A 24,724-nucleotide genomic window follows, 5' to 3' on the forward strand; every position below is an offset into this window, starting at 1 on the left:
AATTAATTGATTAGGGAATTAATTAAAACAAATTAATTAACTAATTTAGAAAATTAGTTAATTAATTTAACAATTAATTATCTAATTTAACAATTAATTAATTAAGTAAACAAATTAATTGATTAATTAAACAACTTAATTAATTAAGTAAACAAATTAATTAAATTAAAAAAAAAAAATCTGAATATTAACAAAATTGGAGATTGGCCGACCTAATTTCTTAGATTAATTTCTTTCATAACCTATATATATAACCTTAAATATAGCTCATGGATACATCATTAATATCTCTAGAATATCTATTGTCGCAGCCCCTGATGATGGACTCACTTGGTAGTCTGAAACATTGGGTTCATAAAACTCTATAATAAGTCATTCCTCCTCTATTTAAAACTATCCTCACCTATATGGATTCATTATTTAACAGTATTACAATTGACAAACTAAGCATTCTTTACCAGAGGCATATGCTCTTGATATTTCACTTTTATGATAGGACCAAGCAACAAGTATTGGCAACAAAGATTTCATTCTTTGTGAGCATCATTTATGTGAATAGGTCATAGGTTCCTTGATTTGAAAGGTTTGGGGAAGCTCATTTTAAGTTCCTCATGTGGATCTAGCTATCAGCTGAAGTAAAATGTGTTCATCTTCTTTTTATTTTCCTTTTTAATTCTTTTCATAATATCTTCTGGTTGAATATTGTCTTTCATTTGCTAGTCTAATTATCTTCAATGCTCTAATATTGAACTTGTTATATGCCATGAATAAATAATTCTGGTTGATTTTAGAATGCCTTCTTGACTTATTTTTGCCAACCAACTAAAGTTAAGTGTATTAACACATTTTCCAAATGCAAATGGTTTCTAAATTCATTTGAACATGATATGATTTTGTTTGTCCTTGATGAGGAGTATCAAGACATTTTCTTTCATGTTTTTATCCTTTCAATGGTTGGTAAATTGTAAGTAAGTTTTGATTTCTTGTTTTTTCCATTAAGGTAGATTGGGCTTTTTGTCCTTATGCTCACTTTTTGTCCATGTTTTGCAGTGATGCGCTAGAACTATGCATGGTTGTTAGTTGGAGCCAATGGTTATCAAGAAATAGTGTGAGCTTTAAAGATGTTGCTCCATTATTGGGAACATCTCTAGTCACAGTTCATTAGATTGGTGGTATTATGATTTTGGTCTTTATCCTCACTTTTGTGTCCATGTTTTGCAGTGGCTAGAAACTATGCATGGTTATTAGTTAGAGACAATGGTTATCAAGATACAATGAGATTTAAACATGCTTCTCTCTTAATGGAAACATATCTTGACACATTTCATTAGATTGGTGGCACTATGGAGAGTCGGCAATTGACCAAGCCCAACATTGACCAATGGTACTTTAATGTACTATGGATGCCATCTCTATTTAATGTAATTTAAACGTGTTCAAATTAGTATATTTCATTGTTGGTTATTATTTTGCTTATTATCTTTATTTTGCACGCTCCAATACTATTATCTATGGATATTTCTGTTATTCCCCTAGATTTATTCTTGCAAGTCTAATTATTTCAAGGGTGCTAGCTCAATGGAAGAGCGCCTGCTTTACAAGCAGGAGGTTGGTGGTTCAATTCCATCGTGCCCTGATATTCAGATGCAATGACGATGATTATTTTTTGGTGGTGGAGGTTCTTTTGACTGTCACCAATAAGCTTATGGTGACATTTTTCGACCCTCACCAAATATGAAATGGTGATGGTCAATGAACACCACCATATATATCCATTAATAGTGACGGCCATGAGAGGTCCATCACCAAAAATCATTAACGCTCATATGAAATGGTGATGGTCAATGAACATCACCATATATATATATATATATATATATTCATTCATTAATAGTGACGATCATGAAAGGTCCATCACAATAAATCATCGTTGTTCACATGAAATGGTGACGGTCACTGCCCATTATTATAATCATTATTTGTGACGGACCTTGATTTTCGCCACATCTATATTTTTGGTGATGCCACCATTAGTGACGTTCAATTTTTTTATGATGAAGGTTAAGGTTTGTCACCATTGCTAATGTGAAATGGTGACGATAACTATCCATCATTATAAATCATTATTGGTGATGAACCTTGAATGTCACCATAACACTTATACTTTTGGCGATGCCACCTTTACGTTCATTTTTTGGTGACAGAAGCTCTTTTGACCATCACCAATGAGCTTATGGTGACATTTTTCGACCCTCACCAATGTCCATTTTTCTTGTAGTGAGAAGGTGCATTGGTAAGGCCAAAAGGCATGAACAAAAATTCATAATGACCCTCATGAGTTCTAAATGTTGTTTTTGGAATGTCTTCAGTCTTCATTCTGATTTGATGATATCGTGAATGAAGATCGAACTTGGTGAAGTAAATTGATCCATGCAATCCATCCAATAATTCATCAATGACAGGAATGGGAAATTTATATTTAATAGTGAGCTTGTTGAGCTCCCTATAATCTGGACACATGCGCCATGATGCATCCTTCTTGTGAACCAATACTATTGGAGGAGAGAAATAATTTTGATTAGGTTGAATTATACCAACCTCTAGCATCTCTGCAACCATACGATCAATTTCACTCTTTTGGACATAGGGATATCTATAAGGGCTAACCTTTGGAGGAACACTTCCTAGAATCAAATTAATAGCATGATCATGATCACGAATAGGTGGGAGGCCTTTGGGAGTCTCAAATACCTTGGAATGATATTCCAAGACTTTTTGGAGATCTGGAGAAATGGATGATTTCGATGTGGGAACCTCTAGTGAACATAATTCTGCAATTATGCCTCGTTTTTCTTTCTTTACAAGATTTGTCATTCCGTTAGAGCTAATTATTTTTCCCGGTTTCCCTACGATACCCCTTACTTCAACTTCTTTTCCTTCTGAAGAGAAATTCATGAAAAGTTCTTGAAAATTAAATGATATTGTACCCAAGGATTGTAGCCATTCGACTCCTAGTACAACATTAACACCATCCACTGGAATGGAAAGCATTGGGCTATTCAATACATATTCTCACATGGATAGCTTGATATTATGGCACTTTCTTGAGAAATTTATGGTTCCTCGACTTGCAACCATCACTTGACACTTTGGCGCTAGATATAGGAAGAATTTCAATTCCTTGACTATCTAACAATTTATGGGTACTTCCCAAATCAATCAACAATATTACCTTTTTCTTCTTGATATTACCTTCTATCTTGATAGTTTAAGGAGTGGTAATTCCAGCCAATGCGCTACAAGATATGGTCAGATTCATTTCTTATTTTTCTAAGTTTTGTTCCTGGTTTATATCCTCTTCTTTTAATGTTTCTTGTTCCTTTTCTTCCTCCTCTTCACAATCTATGTAAAATAATTTCTTCTCGACACACTTATGACCTTTAGTGTATTTGCTATCAAAACTATAACAAATCCCTTTTTCTCCTTTTTCTTTCAATTGTTGTGGTGTCAACCTTGTAGGTTGTGGATGGCTAGTGGAAGCAACACTTCCATCTTTATGATTGTGATTGGTAGGCTTCCTTGTTGCCATAAATTTTCTTTCCATTTTTCTTGCGAACTTGAATGCCTTCTTCAATGAATTTGGTTCCCAAAGGCCAACCTCATGTTGGATGTTATCTCTTAAAGTACCTATGAACACATCAATCCTATGCTCCTCTAGAATATCTTTTACCCTTATATTCAATTTTTGGAAGTCCTCAATGTGCTCCATCATTGAACCCTTTTGTTTGAGATTTATCAATTGGCTAAAAAAAGCGTTGTTTTTTGTATCGTCATAATGTTCTATCATTCATCCGTAAAATTAGCCCAAGTGACAATTTGTTTATGAGAGGAAAGTCATCGATACCATACAAACTGATTTGGTTCCAAATATAAAGTTGCAATGTGTACCTTTTGCGTATGTTGCACATTATGGAGATCGAAAAATTGCTCCATCTGTAGTATCCATGTTCTGGGATCCTTGCCATCAAACTTCCTCATATCGATCTTTGGAACATGGTGGCTCTTCAATCCAATGTTAGAGTCTATGAAATCATGATTAACATTTATTTTTTTCTCATCATGAGTTTCTTTTACTACCCTTTCGCCATTAGTAAGCATTTCTTGTAGAAACTTTGTCAAATCTGTCTTCAAGTCTTCCACACCTTTCTTTAAATCATCCATCTTAGCTTCCAGGCCATCCATCTTAGCTTCCACACCGTCCATCGTAGCTTCCACATCATTCATATTAGCTTCTACACCTTTCGTGAAACCATCCATCTTAGCTTCTACGTCTTTCTTTAAAACATCCATCTTAGCTTTTGTTACTTTTTGTGTGAGTGAAATTTGTTGCACTTGGTCTCGTAATTTTCATATATCATGTTGCATTTCTTCCTCTTTTTCATGAGTCAGGCTAGAGCTTTCAGGTTTCTTACTAGGGGTTTCCATTTTCTTTCATATGGGAATCAATTAGTGATAATAATGCTTCACTATGCCCTTTGAATTCCTTCAAAATAATTTTTCAAACCAATCTTATGCAAAAATTAAAAAAAAACTATACACCTTTTTTCACTTTGTAGGAGCTTGATATTGAATCTGATGTACCTCTGTAATTTTGGATCTCCAAGGTCTGAAATTTCTTCATGTGGTAACCCTCTGAGCAATATTTCTAATGCCGCAAGTCTGATCAAGATTGGATTCTCCAATGGAGAGTTATGCCAAATCTCCCACAATGGCTTGAGTATAGACTAGTTCAGTAGAGAGAGCTTGTATGATGTGCCGCGCATCACTGTTTCAACCTTATATTCTAAAAATGTTACCCAGAAAACTATAGTCTGTCCTCTTTCTGTAACTTCTGCCGAAAATTCCATCTGATGCTCACAGTGAAAGTTATGACTATTTTCCCAAGGTGACATGTTTGGAATGTAATTCGGGGGTGTCCGAAAGCCCTAACTTCCTTAGATTACATCTCCGAAAATGTAGCGAGACAGGATCTGAAATTCGGAGCCGAGGTTCAAACTGATTTCTTCTCAAATGGATTTTTTTTAGCTTCTAAGACTTCATAGTGAAATCATTATAGAGAAAATTCCACGATGACTTGTTTTAGATGAAATTATGGAGCTTGCAAAAATCCTAAATTCCTCAGATCATATCTCTGAAAATATAGCAAGACAAGATATAAAATTCAGACCAGAGGTTCAGCGAGATTTCTTCTCAAATGGGTTTTTTTTAGCTTCTGAAACATCGCAAGAAAAACATTATAGTGAAAATTCCATGATTACCTATTTGGAGCAGCAAAACCATAGAATCCAAAGCTTTCATACCAAATGTTATGAAACCAACTCACAAAAAGATAGAAAAGATATATCAACGGCTTAGAATTAATCCTATTCGAGAGGGAAACCTCCTTTACATTACACAAATCAAATATTCTTGGATGATTCAAATGAAAAAACCTCCTCTCTATATATAGGAGTCTAAGGGGTCACAATATAACCAAAGTTGACCTAACAATAATAATATAAAGGGACAAAAATAACAATAGTGGGATTCTGCGGGGCACAATAATAAAAATATGGGGACAATAGGGGCACAAAAATAACAATAATGGATACAACGATAATAGTAATGGGGGAATCACTAGTATTATAGGGACCTAACAGAAACCGTCCTCTGGATCCATCCTGCCCAGGCCTCAGCAATGCTCCTCCATAAGTATACACAAGGATGTTATGATGGGATGATGGACATCTCAAGAAGGAAACATAGGTTTCCTATGACTTAGGAGTGCAGAAGGCATGGGTATTTCTTTGGACTTGATTAGGGATGTAGTCAACTATAATATCAATATCTAATCATGTCACTTCCCTTAGGCCTTCCCATGGAGTTTTATTTATACTTCTCCAAATTAGTTTTTTCAGTGGGGAAATAGTTGGGCCATGGGCGATAGTAGGTGAGTAACAAGTAAAACCCTTAAACACCACCAGAATTTAAGGAGATTATATATTTTTTAATGTTTTAACACATATACATGGATTGGGTATAGACTGACCCATGTGTACACGATTTTTATACAGGGAAAAATAGCATATGGGATTTAAAGCATTGTTGTTTAGAATTTGGACCAAGTCTGAAAAGGAAGGGTTTCCCTAGGCCATAACACAAAGCATAAAACCTACCAAGGGTGGTAAATGGTGCTATAATAGATGCCCTCTAATATATGATATCAGAAGGGGTACATGATGGTTGAAATGTATTACGTGCATAAAAGGAATCATGCCAATACTTGAGAGGAGTTCACTAGATTTCAACATGCCAAGCTAGTGGAAGAGATCAAAAAGAAAGTTGTTGTCTGAGGTGGACATACCCATTCTCAGAGATAATAAAAAATGTCTACATATCAAATGCAAAAGAGGATCCAATATTTATACAAGTATAAAAGGACTGAAGATAAATAGTGGATCATCAGATCATATCCATAAAAGTACATGTCACAATATCACATATAAAGAACTGATCAATGATGCTAAAGTAGAAAGTTGATGACTGAAGTCATAAAGCTCATCCAAAAGTACCAAGTCAAATAATGAACAAATGGTACTACATGAAACTCAGGTGCCAACATATAGGATGTCACTGTGATGAACTGCAACATATAAGGTAGATGGTGTCACTAGCAGAAACAGGAGGGAGAAGCAAGTGAACCAAAGAATGTTGATGCAAACCTGAGGTCTTCATCGATCATCATGGTACATTTCAACACAATGGGAACAAATGATTTGAAATTGACCATGTGAGAAATTGTTTGGTTACCAGTCATTGATGTATACCATTAACAAACATGAGACTACTCACAGATAATGATAATGAGAGAAAAGGTACCTAGTACAATCTAATAAGTGTGAATACATGATATGAAGTTGAAGACTTGGAAGAATCTATCAATCAGGAGGCAAGGATGTTTGCCCACTATTGATAGTGAAGGAGTATGCCACTAATGACTGCAAACCCTAAACTACTACCAAATGGACTTTAGACCTTATTCCCAAAGTAATCAGTTCAAGTCAATGGGAAAATATATACTGGAAGGAAGGCATTAAGGCATCCTTCATCAATCTAGCGTGAGTGTAACCCACAAGCCAATAATGTGGAAGGAATCGGACAAAGAAAGATGCAGTAACCAAACCAAAGAATGTTTTTGGCATACACAAGATGGGGCTAACACACGTTAGAAACCCTCTAAACTAACCAATAATGAAAGCTGACACAGAGGCGAGAAATCCACCAATAGGGTCAAATGGAAACAAAGCTACTACATGAATCCCAATGTGTGATAATGAAATTTGACGTTGAACACAAGGGAAACCACTCAGTCAAAGACCCATGATGCTAATTGATATTGAGCACAAGGTGATAAGAGCAAGACCTGCCAGCAGGAATTCAATGGAGACCTTCTCAAACTAGCACGAGCAAAGGACCAAATAGATGATGTGATAGTGAACATGACTCTGACAACCAGGGATGACCAACTGAAAATAAGTCAAGAAACACCATAGAAAGGCCAACTCAGGTTTACTTCCCTTGAACAAAAGCACGATTCAAATGTGACAATATGGCAACATATGATAACTTTGTATAAGTTTGTCATGAAATAGGCACAAACAAACTCTCCATATGATTGGAAGAGATAATCAACCATATGATTACTAACTAAATAACAAATTTAAGGCTCACCTAAGTCAAAATAAAGCCCATCCCAATGGAGGAAAGACTTAATTTTGAGTGTTTTGTTCAAGGGTGACACAACTAACTCTAGCTGTCATGAATCGTGGAAGTAATGTCATGTTCCCAATCTTTTTGAAATATTTAATTTTTTTGTCTTTTTCATATTTAGGAAGCTTGAAAAAAGAAAAAATAATGCCTATGGTACAGTGGAAAGAATGAGTGTCCGAATACATATGCACTAGTTCCTGCGAGCGGAACATTCCTATGATCAATGCAACGTGATGAAACTGGTCAATGAAACTCAAAGGAATGTTCTTTCCATGGGTAAAAATGTGTCAAGTTGTAGAGGTTAAGTGATTGCAAGGTTGATTTTGTAAAAAGACATGGTCAAAAGGTGGCTTAAACACGAGTCAAAGTGAAGCTAGCTTAAGGCCAAAAGGTACAAATTCTCAACATGCAATGAAATAGTACAACTCAACACAAAGGAGCCTCTAGGGTATAAAGCCAGAAAAATAGCGAAGAAGAAAGAGAATGAAGCTTGAATGCACAAGTGATAATGGATCTAAAGAGGACTCCCGAGCCTACATAGTATAGTAGCATGGGCAACATATGCTAGTGAGGATCTAACTAAGATGCCCATGTAAAGGTTGGATCTACCATCATCTCATGATTTTATCAGTCAGCTAGTCAAAATGGTTTAAGAACCAAGACATGATGGCATTAACCCTCTGCCCAAGATATCACAGTATGGAGGCTAGTATGAAAAAATGCAACGGAAAATGATATTCCCTAACCTATATGCCAATTAAAAAATGATACCTGCCATGATGGGTTTGTGGTCATGGAATCGAAGCATTCTCTCAAAATCTCCAAAGTATCCTGAAAAATGACCCATCCCAACACTCCAAGCCAAAAAGGTCATAAACCTCATAAATTTTTGAAAAGAAAAAATGAACTTTAGAAAAATTGATTTTTTAATGTCAACCTATATAAATACCTTTTGAATTACGATTCTTCATTTATTTTGTGAAAAGGTGAGTGAAGGAGCTCTGAAGCAAAACCCCAAGAAAGCTCAATCCATCAAATTGATTCGTTCATTTAACCTTCAACCCTCCAGGTAACCTTCTAACTAGTTTCTTGATAAGTTTTACTTCTTTTCAAATGTTTTTGTCGAAAAATTCACCGTGGGAAATTCGTTTAAAAATTATGCTCTTTGTACACGTGGGTTGGACATAGTAGCCTCGCATATAGAAAGTTCATACACGTGAATGTGTAAATACTGAACCCACGTTTGTGTGATTTTAAAATTTCAAATACAATTTTTAATGATTTGAAATGATTGTTTTGCAGAATGTTGATTATGTGGCGAGAAAGGGAACATAGTGTGATTGATAATGAAATGATGGAAGATCCAATTGCATTAGATTCCTTAAGAGGATGCAGATTACTGAAATTTTTCAAAATGTCAAATATGAAGGCAAATACTAGATTGCTTGAGATGCTGATCCATTATTGGGATCCAAAAGAAGATTCTTTTATTATTGACCAAATTCCTCTAAGGATAAAAATAGAGGACATCTATTTCATCACCGGTCTTTCCCGAAGAGGAGAGAGGGTCAACTCAACAAGAAGAACAAGAGGGAGAGTCAGTGTTGAGGACTACATACGCATCTACTACCTAGGAAACACCGAGAATATTGAAACTTGGATTCCAATCAAACATGTAGAGAGCTCAGCCGTGAAAGTTCTTCTCTTTACCATTTCCAGAGTGAATGGTTCAGCTTCTCTACATGAGGCTTGTTGAATTTCGACGAGTCTAGCAGTGGAGTGTCTCACGATAGTTTTTGGTTGGTACACACCCCTCTTAGCCAATATGAAAAAACAAATTACATATATCCAAAAAGGTCAGAGAAAGAACTTTGGTTATGGAACCATCTTATGCTCCTTTTTCTTTGAGAGAGTACAAGAGCTTTGACCCAAAGTATTTTCCACCATCAACAACCAAAGGGATCCATGAATGTGAAAATGGGCTGATCTAATGAAGAGGCTGGGGGGCGGTGAGGTCCCTAGAAACACTTTTGATGATGACTTCTTGTCCTAGTGTAAACAACAAGTCATAGAGATGGAGGACTACACCTATGCTAGCATGGACTTCAGAGGAGATCCAGATCTAGTGTTGTGGCTAGATGCAGCATGGGGAGCCATAGGTATAAATGTATTTAATTTTTTAGATTTTTAGATTTTTTGGATTTTAAGTACAAATGAACTAAAAATCTTTTTGATGAGACAAATACTTACAAAATTATTTTAATCATGACACAGATGCTAGACCAATAAGACCTGAGGGTCTACCTAGACATAGGTGTCATGGAAGAGATGCTAAGGGAGTTGCAGCATAGACTGAGAGGACCCTCCATGCTGTCTAGAGAAACTTTGTGAGTCTAACTCACCAGGTACCCATGGTATCTATAGAAGGCCTTCTAGAGGAGATGCAAAGATACATGGTAGGAGTGCCACACGATTGTGTGTAGCTGTTTCGATAGGTAGAAAATGCCATCGCCTTCTTCTGTACTGCTCATCCTCAGCAAGACCCATAGATGAATGATCAGATATTTTTGATTAGACATGATTATGGGAATAAGCCCTAATTTTGTATGACTTTTTTGTCCCAATTTTGTATATTATTTTGAACATAAATCTCTATCTATGTACCGAAGTTTTCACCATGATGATCATATATATACAGGTGACTCTTTGATTATTTTTTATTGTTAATGTGAGGAATGATTTATGTGCCAATCTAATACTTCATTAGCAATATAATATGCAAATTAATTTTCTGATCGTGGAATATGAATAAATGTGATATAAATAAATGATCTTTGTAATAATTGCACACTCAGAAATTGGTGATATAAATAAAGATCTCTCACATGATAGATGTTATTTAATTTAGATACCACCAGTTGCAAATTCAAGTATACTATTAATGAATCAATACCAAGAGATATTGCCTCGCATAGTAAATTAATGAGAGAAGTATATTCGGTAACATTATTTGAAGCAAGAATGATACATATGCCTCTTGAAACCAACAACTGGCTGGATGGATAACAAATCACCCAAGCCGCGGAAGCAAGGTTCTGGGTGTGTCTACTAGCACCATCGGCGAACCCTAGATATATCAAATCGTCCATCAATACCTACCAAAGTAGATAAAAAATATCGACATGACTACGAAACTGATAGATAGATATGCACAAATATATAATATTCAAAATCAAGCAAATGCTAGGACAAATCATAAGAAAAATAATTTTAAGATAGAGCCCATTTCTGGGCTCCGCAAACTCATTTCCCTTAAAATAAACCAGCTCATAAGCTCACTTTTTCAAGACCTTTCTTACAATGAAGGGACCATACCACATAGTTTTGAACTTGCCTACCCCTAAGGCGTCTTTTTCTTGGTCATAGACCAGGACAAGGTTGCCTTCAGAGAAAACCCTAGGATGGATAGCCTTATTGTATTAAGTATTTAATCTCTTTTTGTGAGTTTTGTTGATTATGGTTGCATCTTGACGCTACTCATCGAGATGTTCCAAATGAACAAGGCATTCTTTGATACTAGAAGTATCTGGAAGAACTTCAACAACTAATTTAAGGGAGAGAATTTCACATTCCATAGGAAAAATTGATTCCAACCCATAAAGTAGTTGAAAAGGAGTAAAACCGGTAGTAGTCTTGACTCACATTGTTATGAAACCAGCTCACAAAAAGATAGAAAAGAAAGATAAATGCCTTAGAATTCAGCCTCTTTGAGAGGGCAACCTCCTCTACATTACAAAAATGAAAAACTCTTAGATGATACAAATGACAAGACATCCTTTCTATATATAGGAGTCTAAGGGGTCATAATGTAATAAGAGATGACATAACAATAATAATGTATGGGCACAATAAGAACAATAGTGGTCTTCTGTGGGTCACAATAATAAAAATATGGGGACTACATGGGCACAACAATATAATAATGGGGTTGTAATAATAACAATAAGGTGTTACACTAATAGTATAGGGACCTAACATGCCCCTCTCCCTCAAAAAGTGTTGTCCTCAATGCTTGAGTAGTTCTTGATCCCTTTGTATAAAATTCTTGTCCTCCCATCTTGAATCTTCAGCGGGTAAGTTGTTCAACCTAATGATATACTCTAAAATTGATCGATTTCATAGCTGTCAGGTTCTTGTTTTTGTGACTGATCCAGGCTCCAATATGACTTTTCCTTCCTCATCGGGTTCTAGCAATATTGCTTGAACTAATATCTTTTGCAACTTTTAAATGAGTGGCCACACTTCTTCGTCCTTCTTCCATTCATCCTTGCTTCATTTATCCAATCTAGTTAGATAATAGAAATAGCACAAAATAATGCTTCCACATCCTCATCCTTTCTTGACAGTGCATCTGCAACAACATTTTGGTTCCCTTTTTTGTAGATGATTTCAAAGTCATAACCCAACAAATTTGTGACCCATTTTTTCTATTCTTCTAAAGATAATATTTGTTCTAAAAAGTATTTAAGACTATCATGATCAATTTTTACCTTGAAGTGTCGTCCCATTAGGTAAGGTCGCCATTTCTTAAGTGCATGTAGTATTTCCAACATTTCCTTCTAATAAATAGCTTGCTTGAGATGTAGCCATAAAAATACCCAATCACCTACATCAAAACTTCTTTCACTACAACGTTGATCTGCTTGTTGTTTCATTCAATTCTGCACCAAAGTGGCATTATCCTTTAAAAGTTGGACAACTTGTTGTTGATGCTTGATGTGATATTTCACTACATGAATCCTTTTCTTATTGATATGTCCTTCTATCTTGAGAGTTTGAGGAGTGGTAATTTATTCAAATGCATTACAAGATATGGTCGGATTCATTTCTTGATGCTCGATGTGATCTTTTAGTTCTTGAACATTTTTCTTCTTTACATGTCCTTGTGTCTTCATAGTTTGAGGAGTGGTAATTCTGGCCAATGCATTACAAGATATGGTTAGATTCATTTCTTCTTTCTCTGTGATTGGTTCCTGATGTATATCCTCTTCTTTTGTTTTTTCTTGATCCTTTTCTTCCTCCTCTTTACAATCAATGTAAAATAATTTATTCTTAGCACACTTATGACCTTTAATGTATTTGTTATCACAATTGTAACAAAGCCCTTTTGCTCTTTTTTCTTCCAATTGTTGTCGTGTCAACCTTGTAGGTTGTGGGAGGCTAAGAGAAACAACACTTCCATATTTATAGTTGTGAGGGGTATACTTCCTTGTTTCCATAATTTTGCTTTCCACTTTTCTTGCCAACTTGAATAACCTCTCTAATGAATTAGGTTCCCAAAGGTGAACCTCATGTTGAATGTTATCCCTTAAAGTCCCCATGGAGACATCAATCCTCTCCTTCTCTGGAATATCATTTTCCCTTAAATTCATTTTTTGAAAATCCTCAATGTGCTCTGCCATTGAACACTTTTGTTTGAGATTTATCAATTGGCTAAAGAAGGTGTTTCTCTTTGTATCTCCATAATCTGCTATCATTTCCTCCATGAAAATTTACCACGTAACAAGTGGTTGACGAGAACAAAGCCCTTTATACCTTAAAAATTGATTTGGTTCTAAATATGAAGATGAAATAAGTACCTTTTGTAACAGATTCACCTCATGTATATCAAAATATTGCTCCATTTGTAGTAACCAACTTAACGGACCCTTGCCATCAAGCTTCCTCATAACACATTTTCTTGATTTTAGGAGCTCAATCTTGAAACAACTATAACTCAGTACTTTTAGATCTCCAAGTTCTGAAATTGCCTCTTGCAATATCCCTTTGAGTCTTTCTAACCCTACAAATATGATCAAGATTGGATTCTGCAAGGAAGTGTTATGTCAAATCTCCCATGATGTCCTGATTATAGACTCGTTCAGTAGAGCAAACTTGTAAGAAGTGACACATGTCCCTATTTCAACCTTAGTACCTGAAACTGATATACAGAAAAACATATCTCGTCCTCTTTTTGAAACTTCTAACGGAATTTCAATCTGATGCTTAGAACAAAAGTTATGATGATTTTCCCCAGGTCACCTATTTGGAATGTAATTTGGGAGTCTGGAAAAACCCTAACTTCCTCAGATCATATCTATGAAAATATAGAGACACGTTTTGAAATTCACAGCCAAATCTCTAAATGATTTTGGCTCAAATGGGTTTTTCTAGCCTCTGAAACATCACAAAACAAAAGTTATAGCTAAAATTCCATGATGACCTATTTAGAGCAGCGAAATCCTAGAATCCAAAGCTCTGATACCAAATGTAATGAAACCATCTCACAAAAAGATAGAAAAGAAAGATAAACACCTCAGAATTTAGCCTCTTTGAGGGGGCAACCTCATTGACATTACACAAATGAACAATTCTTGGATGATACAAATGACAAGACCTCCTTTCTATATATAAGAGTCTAAGGGATCATAATATAATTAGAGCTCACATATAATAATAATGTAAGGACACAATAATAACAATAGTGGGCTTCTATGGGGCATAATAATAACAATATGGGGACTACATGGGCTCAACAATATAATAAGGGGGTTGTAATAATAACAATAAAGGGTTACACTAGTAGTATAGGGACCTAACAGACATTCGGTATGCCCAAAGTGCCAGATATAACACAATGTCCAATTGGATTAAGTTTTGTTAATCATCCTTTGAAGGATGTTTTGATGGATTTATTCACGGCTTCAGCCTGCCCATTCACCTAAGGATGATAAGGAGATGAATTCTCCTGCTGGAAACCCAACTTAAGAACCAATTCAGACATCATCTGATTCTTGAAATGACTGCCATGGTTAGCGACAATATCTTTAGGAATAGCAAATCGGGAAATGACTTGATTGAAGAGAAACATGACTATTGTTTCACCATAATTCTTGAAAGTAGACATATCCTCGACTCACTTAGTAAAGTAGTCGACAACAACGATGATATACTTGTGATTTCCCACTGAAGGCGGATTGCAAGTAGTAAAATAAATACCCCACTTCATGAATGGACTGGCAGTGATCACAAAGAAGAGGAGAGCTGGATGCATGCACATTTTCTGAGTATAAACTTGACAAGTGTTGTATATTTTGAATGCTTCAATACAATCTTTGAAGATCGAAGGCCAAAAGTAGCATAGACACAAATTTTTTTGGCCTGTTGTAAGCCTAGATAGATGACCACCACAAGCTCCACTGTGGAAATCATTTAGAACAAACTCTTCTTCTTCTAAGGTTAAAAATCGTCTAAGGATTGAATCAACCTCATGGCAATATAAAGTGTCACCTATAATAATATAGCTTTTAGCGAGGTGACGTAACTTTCTATGTTCATCCTTTGAAAAAGTGAGTGAAAACTTCGAAGCCTGGAGATATATAATGATATCTCCATACCAAGGATCTTGCAAGGAAATAAGGAAAAGATATTCATCGGGAAAATATGCCTCATAAACTATTTATTCCTCACAAGGCAACTCTGAGATCAATTATGAAAATACTAAGGATTTCATAGACTTAGATAACATGAATTCGAGATCAAACTCTTGTAAAATGACAATCCATCTATTGTATTTGCCTCGAATCAGTCGCCTACTAAGAACAAATTTAAATGGATTGATGGTTCCTAAGATGAATATTTTTCTAAGCAGGATATAATGTCTAATTTTTTGGAAAACATGGACAGCTGTTGTGGGGAAAAGTATCCGATGCGGATGACACTAACCCTTTCTAAAGGTGACAGACTTTAGCAACAACTGAATGACAAAGTTTTCATGTTCATCTTTATGAAAGCACAGAGAGAATGGAAATAGGGTCAACCAACCTGGTGTCTTGCGCTTAGTCGATCCTTGTCCTTCTCTCTTTGTATCCGATTCCCAGCTCTTTGCTCTCCAAGCCGATCCAGCTACACACAGAATCTGCACAACAAAAGGGAGCAAACTACGAGATGCAAGCAATCATAACTGAAGCATGGATTAGGTTGCATCAAATATACATGTAAACACAAAAGCATCTATGTAAAACAAGTATATAGAAGAACATGCAAACTTTATTGATAGAAAGTAACAGGGTTCCAGAGGAAGTTACAACCAATGATGTTGGCTCCAATCCAGCAGCACCTCCTCGGCAGCAAGAACTCTCTTCTTCACCTCTAGTAAAACAATCACCCAATAATCCTGGCAGTATACCAACAGCACCTCCTTGCTTATACAAAATTCCAGCCTCCTTAGACCTCATAGAAGAGCTCTATATATAGGAGGGAAGAGGAAAGGATGAGTCAGCTGGAGGCTGGCATATAGCTGACTAGTGTCCTCTCCATCTTCAGTTAATCTTCAGTTCCTGTGTCCACTTGGAGATCCTTGCTTACACATGGTGATCAAGTACCTCTTACTCATCACAGGGCAAATCTCATGACCCAAGTGTCAGTTTGGAAGCTTCCTGGGCAACTGACACCTTGCAGGGTGACTGTGCCACTTGGCCAATCTCGCCCAGCGCAGGTAGCCTTCATTGTTTTTGACTTCCAGCGCAGGTACAGAGTGGGACAGTTGCAATACAGCGCAGAAGCTTAGTTAAGCAGCTGACATGATCCAAAATAAGCCTGTTCTGAAGTGTTTTCAGGTGGAGAACTGATTGGAAGTGCTGTTGATTGATGACCTTGTTCTTTTAGGGGTAAGAACAACACGTTTAGGGACTGAGGATCCCTGTAATTATCGACATTCCCTGCTCCTTGACGCGAGGCACAAAAATGTCTATAACAGTTGCCCCCTAAAGTGTGAGGCCGTTAATCGGGTGAAATGCTTTAGCTAGAGGGTCCGAAGTTCGTTCCAGTGCTGAGGAGAGTGCCCTGTAATACAATACAATACAATACATTATCTTTCATTCATCATTATTCTCATGATCTAGCTGAGGCGGGTATTCCCATGCTCAGCTTTCTATAAATACATTTTGGTACATATGACAGACGATCGTCTGAAGACAGACTGATAATCTTCCGCTAAAATTATCATCCTTTGAGGAGGATGATCATCTGCTGCAATGATGTACATGGCAAATGCTTTTATATTTCCTGAATATATATCGCAGCCCGGATGGATGAAACTAGATCCGGGGTCTTCAAACTCGTTCGATCTTCACTCTAAGTACAAGTCGATCCATGTGAGAATTACGCTGAAGTCGAACATGGAAAGACATCGCTTGATTACCGGTCAATAATGAAAACCGTTAACAAGCGCGAGAGGAATCACCAATAATGACGATGACCCTCAAGGTACGGCAGTACAATTTACGTGGCGTGAATAAAGGACTTGGCGTCGAACGCCACGCAAGATCTTCTGGTCGAAGGTCATTGATGTATACCTGTCGCCGGAAGTGAGAAACTTGCCATTGAGGCATGCAAGCTTCAAAGTACTGATGGGGGTGTTCCTAGATCGACTTCTTGGATAATGAGCTGAAGTCGACAAGAAGTGATCCGTCAAAGGAGGGCCTTGATGAATCCCACATCAATGACACGGAACGGAGCTAATGATTTAGTGGAGGTGAAACAAACTGTGACATATGATTCAGGGTGGCGATCATGAAATGGATGAAGGAAAATGTATGGTAGTGGATGGGACACGGTTGACACTTTCTGAATGACCCCTCTTGAACATATAACGACACTGATGTGATGGATTGGTAGCATTACCCCGACTGGATGGTGTGGCGAGGACCATGGTGATGAAACCGGTGAATGAGACAACCCAACCCGATGCGATACGGAAGAAAAGTGTCATGTTCAAGAGTGACTTGCTACCTCTAAACTTTGATGTTCTCCCAATTTTTCCCCAGTCATTTCTGACCAGTACCTCTTTATTTTTGTCAAGCTTGAGGAGGATAACATATGCTTGTTCTATAACTTGCCCTTCGGGCAAGCCTATCGCTAAGATTTAACGAGCCTAGCGATAGGGAAACTCGTTCTCGTCTAAAGACAAGTTTGTCGCTATTTAATTATTTTAACGAGCCTAACGACAAAGAAAACTCGGTCCTTTTCATTTTTAGAGAGTCTAAAAAGGTACAGAAAGTCAACTCCATAATTCCTTTTTCGTCAGCAAATCCCTTAAGTCCGAAAAAGTATAAAACAATACAGAAGGGATGGCTGTTCGGTACTTTTAACGAGCCGAACGAGACAAGCGCTCGATCCTTTTGTGCAATAATCCCTCAGGTCCAAAAAGATTAAAATTTAGAGGAGGGATAGCGTTCCGGTTATTTAACGAGCTGGAAGGCCAAAACTCGGCAAACTTTTCATATTTTACGAGTCAGTGAAAAGAGCTGAAAGAAGACTCGTCTTTTGAGGAACGAGTGATAAACAGGGATAGCTACAGATTCCAGGTACAGGTTGGAATTTCCAATCACGGCAGTGTCACCAGGATGGCTCGGTGAAATCACTCTTCGCAGCTGTTTCTCAAAAGAGGTAAACACACAAATGGAAGTGAATGATCGGCCAAATGAACAGTGGAGGTGATGGATGAAAACACGATCAAGGTTCTTATGGCTGATGAATTTACGATCTCAAAAGGTTATTTACCGGTTCATTTCTTCCATGAGCTTGAACTCTGGGGGAAACTTTTGCTCACACTTTTCTATTTTTTAACGAGCATAAATTCAGTCATAAAACTGCTCGATGATTTGTATGCCCCCAGCATTATAATGACGCATGTCAAAGGAGGGTGCCCCCCAAGCTTCATTGCATTCAACTTGGTGATTGGAATGAAGGTTTACCTTTGAATTTTGAAAAGGGGATTTGTTTCATTTTTTAATGAGGTTGACATAATAGAAGAACTATCCTCATATCTTCATTATTTAACGAGGTTGACCTGAGATAGGAACTATCCTCGGAGCCTTAGATCCATTAGAAACAGAAAGTTTCATATTCCATTGTAGCCTTTTCTGCCAGATTACTTTGAGGCGGTAAGGCGAAAGTACCCATTGATGGAGGGTTTTTTAGGAAGATGAATCCGATATTTTGGAGAGAACAATTGTTTCCATGGATCATAGGAATGCTTCCCGTAGTAAATGGTGGCACAACTTCTGTCGAAGTTGTCGTCGAACTGCTTGGTTGATCATTTCCTTTATTGTTCGATGACTGCGGATCTCCGCATTTTTTGCACTTTGTCGAAATTAAAGCCTCTTTTTGTTGTTCAGAGGTCGACACCATTAGTACTTGCGACGGGGAAGCATTTCTACTATCAACCAGATTTTGTCCTTGATTAGGAAATGGGTCAGTCAACACGGCTGAGGTTTTCGAGCTCTTAAAGAATCTTTTAAGCTCAGCTTTGTATGGACAATCTGCTGTCCAATGATCCTCATCGCATATATGACATGGACTCTTTGGTTTCCCTTTCTTAGGAGAGTTTGAAGAAGTTTTCTGAGGAGATGAATCTCCTTGTTTTTTCTTCTCTTTGTTTTGATTTTTCTTGCTTCCTGGTTGATCGGAGTTTTTTCTTTTATCCGTAGATACAACATTTACCTCCGAAGCAAGAATCTCTTGATTTGCTTTTTGATTCGAAGTCTTACGGGCTTTCTTAGAATCCCTTGTCGACTTAGCGTTCGCAGTTCCAATCACGCCATCGCCGGCATGAGAGTCACTATTCGATCCGGGAGGAGGAGGGATTGAAAATTCCGGTCTGGGGGCGTCAGGTATCTTATCATAGAGCGTGCCCGACTGAGTATATACTAAGTCCAAATATTGAGCACGAGCAATAACCTGCTCCTCTGTTACGACGCCCCCCTTGGCCACATCTTCTGTTATTGCCGGCAGAAGCGACTTTATAAACCACTCAGCTAACAGCTGATCTGGAACATAGGTCTTTACCATTCTGCGCCGACGACGCCACTCATGTATATGATCAGATATATGTGTGGCCGTTGTCTGCTTGAAATTGGTCAAGATCTCTGTTCCAGTTTCGTACCTTATAGGTAACTGAAAATGTGTTAAGAAAGTCGTGGCTAGGGAACTAAAATTGTCGAAAGAGGCTCTAGGTAATTCAATATACCATTTGGCCGCCGGACCAATCAATGTCCTCTGGAAAAGGCGAAGCCTTATCGAATCATCATTCAAGGTATTCGATGAACACCACAGATGGAACGTCATCACATGATTCGACGGGTCTTCGCCCGGATTTCCATTGAATTTAGGAATGTCCGAAGGAAGTTTGTGAGGAATCGCTGGCCACCAATGGGCATAGGCGATTGGATCGTTCGTCAAACGATGTAAATCTGGTAATTCTAAGGTTGCCACGAATGGCAACTGTTGATTCAGGTTTGGCGAGGCGTACCCTGGATACGATGGAATCGCCTGAGCAGTAGGTCTTTGCACACCAGCATAATGCAACTGATGTTGATATGACTGATATGGCTGGTGGGCTTGGCCACTGTAAAGTGGTTGATTTAACCCGTTCTGAATATAGGGTTGCCCACTATTCGCAAAGATCTGTTGCTCAGATCCCTGGTACACCTGTTGAAACTGAGGTTGTTGGTATTGCACCATCCATGGTTGTGAAGCCATGTTTTGCTGTGCGACACTAACCGACGGACCAAGATGCGGGGTTATATTCCCCGTTTGTATCTGTGTCGTCCCGGCAATTGGTGATTGTGGTTGTGTTGCAGGGTCAATAGGCTGTTGCATTACAACTTGGGGTTGACATACAACAGGCATCGATTGAACTTGCGACACGGTTACAATTGCTGGCGTCGTCGGGATACTAGACATAGGTACAGATTGTTGCATAGAATATACAACTCTCGGTTGTTGGGGTAACATAGGCACCCAACCACTCGTCGTTACTTCAGTCAAACCTGAATGTGGTTGAAAACTGCCGTATGGGTATCCCCCCGAAAGGGGAAGTGAAAGGGCATATTGCCCCCCATACGGTAACAATCCGGAGCTCAAGGGTATAGATGGCCTTTGAGGACTGGATGGTCCAAAATGATTCCTAAAGGGATCAATTTGTCTAGTTTCAACATAAGAATTACCTGGTATTATACCGGAAGAACAAACTGGAACAGACCAAGTTGTCATAATAGTCCCTGGGTGGACTCCTTCTAGTTGATGAGAACTAGTTGGGACGGATGGTATGCCGGCAAACATCGTTGGAATGGCAGCAGGAGCTTCTGCTGTCGCTGTGTCGTTTGGCACAGTTCTGGATGTCGACGGTTGTTCAGACATTTTAAGTCTATCCAATAAACTTCCTAACGATTCTTCAGGAACTTCCTGTGGCGATGGACAAACTTCTGATGCAGAAGGAAAAAGAGTGGAACCTACTCCAAAATGAATTGGAGTATTTGCTTGCTGGTCCTCTACGATTTCCTCTATTGCAATCAGACCAGGAGGAAGAGGCAGACCGTCAGGTCCGTAATAGATTTCTGGTGCCGAAGAAGGGGTTGCCTCAACAGCGACAGTTGTTTGAACAACAAGACTCTGTGGACCGGTTTTAGATGGAACTGGTTCAGTTAAACAAGTACTTGTTTTCAGACTAGGATCAATACAATTGTCCTTCTGTTGCCGTTGAACTTCTTCAATAGAGGCAGGGATTCCAGAAATATCGGGAGTGACCAGAATCTCAGATGTTGTTGGAACTTCTGTTCTAACTTTAAGAGGAGATTTTGATCTGGTCGAGCGAGATCGCTTTGCTCGTACTACTTTCGGTTCCGGAGACAAAGATGGTCGACCCGCAAGTCTCCCTGGACGACGGGGTTTTAATTGACTTTCCTCCACGGTTGCGGATTACTTGATCAACTAAAATACAAAAAGGGGAATTATGTTTCCGTATTGAATGAATTTTATTAGACGCTTTTAGACACAACTTTGCTTTTTCATGTTTTAAGAGTCGAGAAAAAGCTAAAGATGACTCTAGTCGCCTTCGATGTATTAACGAGCCCGAAGTGACAAATGCTCGGTTGGACCTTTTCAGTTATAGAGTTTGAAAAGGGCCAAAAGAAACTGCTCTGGAGATCTAGGCAGAGGGTGTGCCAAACCTTTCGTGAAACCACAGAATACGTTTTACGGTACGGGTGGTCGATCTTCGTGAATGCTGTGTTCACTGCATCGCGATTAGTAGGGCGGCCGACACGGTTTCCTAAGGATAAAGGATAAAAGCCTATAGGGGTCTCCCAATATACGCGACGGTACGCGGGAGCTCAAATCCGTGTTAGTGCCACCGACTCTCAGGAGGAATCACCCACCTTCGTAGAGATCGACAGTCACTATGTTTAACGACGCCGGAACACGTCTCTACCTAGACCTCTAGATGTTTGCGTTAAATTCCAAAGCGTTGTTAGATTCATTCAATATATTTTAAGTTGATCTTTTTATCAGTTTGTCTTTCAGGATCACCACGTGATGTATTGGTACAAATTCCTAAATGCAGCTAAAATGATAAGCAAGCTTTCACAATCCTTTTAGCTTTGAAAATCCTAACTACTGAGGGGAGAGAAAAACAATATCTTTCCACACAGAGCACAAAGCACAAACTAATGCACTTTCTCCTAGATCAGACACCCAAACTTATCAAAAATGCAAATGCAAGATGCATGTATTTCTTTTCTTTTCCTTTAATGTTGATGCTAACAAAAGGAAAACTGTTGTATGACTTTCGAATTCAATTTGAAGCATAAACAAACAAGTATTGTCTAAATGAAAAGACGCTTTACAGGTACTTGTTTTATACCAAAAATATATGAATTCAAACCAACTTAAATAGCTATGAACAGTAATAACACTAACTCATAAGACCACAAAAATGCTTTTACAATTCAGGATCTAAGAGGCCATAGCTACTAGGTTCGCTTTTCACAATGGGACATTGTAACTGAAACAAGAAATACTGAAAGAACGTTTACAATTTCATCACACAACTGAGGCAGAATAATGTCAAGGAGAAGTGGTCTACAGCAAATACAATAACCAGCAAGCAATCAGCCAAAAACAAGTGCAAACAGGGCCAAGACACAAAGGAAGAGCTGAGCTAGACTAAGGCCAACTGGACCAGCGCAGGCACTAGTTCACCAGTTTGACTCTCAGCGCAGTTCCCGAAGGGAGCACCTGCGCTGTAATGCAGACTGCCTGTGGACAGCCTGCACTGACTTACGAGAGTTACGTCTGCTAAGAATTCCGGGTCATAAAAAGCTCAAAAATGTACTGTTTTGACTGAAATAAAATGCTATGGGTTAAGTACAGGCTAAGGGATGATCAAGAGGATAAAGATCTATCACTAAGAGTAAGGATTCATCTGTAGATTAGCTCTTTAAATCTTGAATTTGCTCAGCAAAGGAGCAAGAGTAACAAAACCCTCTACTTCGCTTTTGATAGAGTCAAAAGCTTTTCGATTCGGTACTCCTTTCTTCAAGAAATGAATAGCAAAATTCTACAACAACAAGATACTAGGATCTCCCCAGCGGAGTCGCCAGTTTGTTGTGGGGAAAAGTATCCGATGCGGATGACACTAACCCTTTCTAAAGGTGACAGACTTTAGCAACAACTGAATGACAAAGTTTTCATGTTCATCTTTATGAAAGCACAGAGAGAATGGAAATAGGGTCAACCAACCTGGTGTCTTGCGCTTAGTCGATCCTTGTCCTTCTCTCTTTGTATCCGATTCCCAGCTCTTTGCTCTCCAAGCCGATCCAGCTACACACAGAATCTGCACAACAAAAGGGAGCAAACTACGAGATGCAAGCAATCATAACTGAAGCATGGATTAGGTTGCATCAAATATACATGTAAACACAAAAGCATCTATGTAAAACAAGTATATAGAAGAACATGCAAACTTTATTGATAGAAAGTAACAGGGTTCCAGAGGAAGTTACAACCAATGATGTTGGCTCCAATCCAGCAGCACCTCCTCGGCAGCAAGAACTCTCTTCTTCACCTCTAGTAAAACAATCACCCAATAATCCTGGCAGTATACCAACAGCACCTCCTTGCTTATACAAAATTCCAGCCTCCTTAGACCTCATAGAAGAGCTCTATATATAGGAGGGAAGAGGAAAGGATGAGTCAGCTGGAGGCTGGCATATAGCTGACTAGTGTCCTCTCCATCTTCAGTTAATCTTCAGTTCCTGTGTCCACTTGGAGATCCTTGCTTACACATGGTGATCAAGTACCTCTTACTCATCACAGGGCGAATCTCATGACCTAAGTGTCAGTTTGGAAGCTTCCTGGGCAACTGACACCTTGCAGGGTGACTGTGCCACTTGGCCAATCTCGCCCAGCGCAGGTAGCCTTCATTGTTTTTGACTTCCAGCGCAGGTACAGAGTGGGACAGTTGCAATACAGCGCAGAAGCTTAGTTAAGCAGCTGACATGATCCAAAATAAGCCTGTTCTGAAGTGTTTTCAGGTGGAGAACTGATTGGAAGTGCTGTTGATTGATGACCTTGTTCTTTTAGGGGTAAGAACAACACGTTTAGGGACTGAGGATCCCTGTAATTATCGACATTCCCTGCTCCTTGACGCGAGGCACAAAAATGTCTATAACAACAGCTTCCAAAGCTAATTTCTCAATTGGAGAATAGTGTAGTTCAGGGCCCAATAAGCCTCAACTCAGATAATAGATTACGTTCTCAATGAAAGCATGATGTTCCTAAACCAGAATCATACCAATAGTTGATTTTTCTATAGTGAGATATAAAAGGAAGTCTCTGCTATAATTAGGTGGACTCAAAAAAGGAGCACAGGTTAATGCGTTTTTCAAAGCATCAAATGAGTGTTGCGTGAAATCATCCCATAGAAATGGGACCCCTTTCTTAATTAATCTCATAAATCCTTTAGTAATCTCAACATAATTAGCTATAAATATCATTAAGGAATTGGATTTCTCTTGAAGACTCTGAAGTTGAC

At 38.3% G+C, this 24,724-nt stretch overlaps 1 non-coding gene across 1 annotated transcript; it reads left to right on the forward strand.

Annotated features, from left to right (window-relative positions):
* Window positions 1–1,564: 1,564 nt before the first annotated feature.
* TRNAV-UAC (transfer RNA valine (anticodon UAC)) lies at window positions 1,565–1,636 on the forward strand. Its single transcript has one exon. It is a non-coding gene; the product is annotated as a tRNA-Val (tRNA).
* The last annotated feature ends 23,088 nt before the right edge of the window (window positions 1,637–24,724 follow it).

The sequence above is a fragment of the Pinus tabuliformis genome, chromosome 2_1 (assembly GCF_031772625.1).
Source record: "Pinus tabuliformis cultivar Carrire ecotype Pingquan chromosome 2_1, CPIR1, whole genome shotgun sequence".
NCBI classification, from domain to species: domain Eukaryota; kingdom Viridiplantae; phylum Streptophyta; class Pinopsida; order Pinales; family Pinaceae; genus Pinus; species Pinus tabuliformis.